Consider the following 4,649-nt stretch of genomic DNA (forward strand, 5'->3'; position numbering starts at 1 on the left):
CCCAGTCGGAGGAGGGCTGTGGTTGCTGGTGTCTGATCCTCGGCTGCTCGGCGGCTCGGCTCCAGGAGCCGGGCTCCTGCCCCCTCATGGTGCTGTCGAGCCCCGCTGCTCGCTCCCTCTGCCCGCTGGAGGAGGTTGTTGTTGTGGGTTTGCTGCTGGATGAAGTGGGTGGACGGTGGAGGTGTGAGGAGGAGGATGGTGATGCTGATGGAGGAGGTCCAGCAGCGTCTCCTCCACAGGTGACCAGGTTATTCACTCCATGCTCCCCGAGCATCACCGTCTCCTCCGGCCTTTCTCCCGGTGCTTCTGTTCCCCGGAGCTCCACCGTGTCCACAACAGGTTGTTCACACCCGTCATAAAGAAACTAGATGTGCACATGAAGCTGATCACCTGTTGAACTGGATCTGAAGGATAACCTGTGAGACACTGAGACGACCTGTGAGACACTGAGACACTGAGACGATCTGTGAGCCACTGAGACGACCTGTGAGACACTGAGACACTGAGACGACCTGTGAGACACTGAGACACACTGAGACGACCTGTGAGACACTGAGACGACCTGTGAGACACTGAGACGATCTGTGAGACACTGAGACGACCTGTGAGACACTGAGACACTGAGACACTGAGACGATCTGTGAGACACTGAGACGACCTGTGAGACACTGAGACGACCTTCAACCTTCAGATCAAAACCAACCATGATGCTGCTGCTGCCAATTCATCATGTGATAAGAGCTGAATCATCACACAGCATCCTGAACACACATATACACACAATTTATTATATGTAATGATTTACATATACATATTAAAACACATATATAATACAAATAGTAAAGATACAAATCTGATAATCTGAACCAAGTCAGGACATAAATAGAACTTCTGCTAGTTGGTGTCATGGCCTCAGTTCACGAGGAGGAGGCTGAGCTGAAGGACCAGACAGTGGAACACACACACACACACTCACACACTCACACAGACATAGACACACACTCACACACTCACAGACATAGACACACACACACACACTCACACAGACATAGACACACACTCACAGACATAGACACTCACACACAGACATAGACACACACGTACACCCTCACAAACACACTTACACAGACTGACAGACACAAAGACACACTGTGTGTCTGTGGTTTTCTTTTTACTTAATGATTTGATGAGTTAATTGATAATTTAAGCAGCTGTTTGTAACATCTGTAACGTCTCCACCAATAAAAGGTCCCTGACGTGTTCTTGACATGTTCCTGACGTGTTCTTGACGTGTCCCTGATGTGTTCTTGACATGTTCCTGACGTGTTCTTGACGTGTCCCTGATGTGTTCTTGACATGTTCCTGATGTGTCCCTGATGTGTTCTTGACGTGTCCCTGACGTGTTCTTGACGTGTCCCTGATGTGTTCCTGACGTGTCCCTGACGTGTTCCTGACGTGTCCCTGACGTGTTCCTGACGTGTCCCTGATGTGTTCCTGACGTGTTCCTGACGTGTTCCTGACGTGTCCCTGATGTGTTCTTGACATGTTCCTGACGTGTCCCTGACGTGTTCTTGACGTGTCCCTGACGTGTTCTTGACGTGTCCCTGACGTGTTCCTGATGTGTCCCTGACGTGTCCCTGACGTGTCCCTGACATGTTCTGGAGGCTCTGTATGTGAGAACACATGTATGAGTCAGTTTCCATAGTCACACTGAGGAGAGACTTTGTGTTATTAGTTATTTTATGTTTTTCAAATAAAAGACATTTACTGGTTCTGTGAAATCCTGACGGAACCTTCAGCACTGCAGCGTGGCGCCCCCTGCTGGAGCTATTTGTTAAACAGCACCAGTCCCTTTGTCCTTGTGCTGCACTAACGTCTTCCAGCCTGCGGGAGGCGCTGTGACCCTGTGATAAGCAAGAAAAGCCTCATTCCTGAGGACAGTGAATTTGAATATTATCTCTTATAAAAATTATAAGAAAACCAAAAGTTAATATTCTTAACTTTTAAACTTTATTGTTTTTATAATTTTCACAGCTGCAAAAAACTATTACTGATAAAACCACTGAAACATCTGTGTTAAATAATATAAGTGAATCATCTGGAAAACAATGAGCCAGATTCACACCTGATCAGGAACTGAAGAGACACATGGACCAAGTTTCAAGGTAAAACAAATTTAGCTCATCAGCGTCTAATGTTAATGTACGTAATGTTAGACAACAGCTAACGTTAAACAGCTAACACGAGAGAACAGCTAACGTTAGACAGCTAACATGAGAGAACAGCTAACGTTAGACAACAGCTAACATTAGATAACAGCTAACGTTAAACAGCTAACATGAGAGAACAGCTAACGTTAAACAGCTAACATGAGAGAACAGCTAATGTTAGACAACAGCTAACGTTAAACAGCTAACATGAGAGAACAGCTAACGTTAAACAGCTAACATGAGAGAACAGCTAACGTTAAACAGCTAACATGAGAGAACAGCTAACGTTAGACAACAGCTAACGTTAAACAGCTAACATTAGATAACAGCTAACGTTAAACAGCTAACATTAGATAACAGCTAACGTTAGACAACAGCTAACATTAACATTCAACCACTTCTCGTTGCCGTAACAACTGGTTTTATATGAACATACCAAAGCACATGTCTAACACATTTATTAAAGACATAAATAAAATGTACTGGACAAAATCAAGCTAACAACAGAACGCTAGCTTTGGGTTTTCACCTCAGAAATACTCTGGTTCAGTAAAGTTAACTTACTCTTTATATACAGTTACTGATCCTCTTTATATACAGTTACTGATCCTCTTTATATACAGTCACTGATCCTCTTTATATACAGTCACTGATCATCTTTATATACAGTCACTGATCATCTTTATATACAGTCACTGATGCTCTTTATATACAGTCACTGATGGTCTTTATATAAAGTCACTGATCATCTTTATATACAGTCACTGATCATCTTTATATACAGTCACTGATGCTCTTTATATACAGTCACTGATGCTCTTTATATACAGTCACTGATCATCTTTATATACAGTCACTGATCATCTTTATATACAGTCACTGATGCTCTTTATATACAGTCACTGATGGTCTTTATATACAGTCACTGATCATCTTTATATACAGTCACTGATCATCTTTATATACAGTCACTGATGCTCTTTATATACAGTCACTGATCATCTTTATATACAGTCACTGATGGTCTTTATATACAGTCACTGATCCTCTTTATATACAGTCACTGATGGTCTTTATATACAGTCACTGATGGTCTTTATATACAGTCACTGATCATCTTTATATACAGTCACTGATCATCTTTATATACAGTCACTGATCATCTTTATATACAGTCACTGATCATCTTTATATACAGTCACTGATCATCTTTATATACAGTCACTGATGGTCTTTATATACAGTCACTGATGGTCTTTATATACAGTCACTGATCATCTTTATATACAGTCCATGGTCCATTTGTAGTTATTTTAGTTAAATAAAACAAAGTTAAAATCAAAATGTATTTTAAACAAAAGTTGTACATATGGAATTTTACTGTACAAGATGAAAATGGGACATAACAGAATAATGTGTTTCAGCCTCTGATTTTCAAATATGGAACATAAAGGAAACAGTCTCTCATATATAACATTATTTATTAATGTGTAATACACAAGCAGACATTTGGTTCGTAGATGTTCATTGAAATCAGCAGCAATTCAAATATTTATTAACGATTTTATCGTTAAAAACATTCAGGTTTTAGACTTTGGTTGAGAAAATGTTGTGAGCTCATCCAGATGATAAGCAGCAGAAACAGCGACGCTGAGCTGCACGAACATTTCAATGATTCTATTGATGCTTTTTTGTCTTCATGCTAATCTGCCCTAGTGACACCTAGTGGCCGGAGGTTGTCTGTTGTCTCTTGTGAACACGATATCTCAAGAAGTCCTTCAGGGAACGTCTTCAAATCTGGTACAAATGTTTACTTAGACGCACAGATAAACTGATGAGACTTTTATGGCCAAAGGTCAGAGGTCAAGGTCACTGTGACTTTTTATGCATCGTGGACGTACTGTCTTAGGAACACCTCCAGGGAATCCTTTCAAATTTGGTACAAATTAGACTTTTATGGTCAAAGGTCAAGGTCACTGTGACCTCTCATGATTTAAACAGTTGTCAATGGACTCAAAGATGAACTGATTAGATTTATTAGATTAGGTCAAAGGTCACAGTGACCTCATATGAACCTGCTCTGATTGGTGCAGATACACACCTGCAAGGAGGAGTTTACAGCTTCAGATTCGTTGTTTTTAACGTTGCTCATGTGTCATTTCCTGTTTCTTGTCGTGTGAGACAGAGACAGTCGACTCTTATTTTGAGGATTTTCCTGAGAGGCAGCGCAGAAGCTTTCAGCTCCGCTGTTTCCTTCTATTTGGTTGTTGAGAGCTCATCTCGTGGTTAAAGGGTTAAAACGCAGCGTCCTCGTCACTGTGGACTGTCCCATCTCTGTGAGGCTTTCAGTTACATCCTGGAAATGACTCCATGTTGACTCCATACAGCTGAAACCGGGGGGTGCAGGGAGGAGCATCCAGCCGTGACGAGAGGATAATG

The sequence above is a fragment of the Hippoglossus hippoglossus genome, chromosome 24, assembly GCF_009819705.1.
Source record: "Hippoglossus hippoglossus isolate fHipHip1 chromosome 24, fHipHip1.pri, whole genome shotgun sequence".
NCBI classification, from domain to species: Eukaryota; Metazoa; Chordata; class Actinopteri; order Pleuronectiformes; family Pleuronectidae; genus Hippoglossus; species Hippoglossus hippoglossus.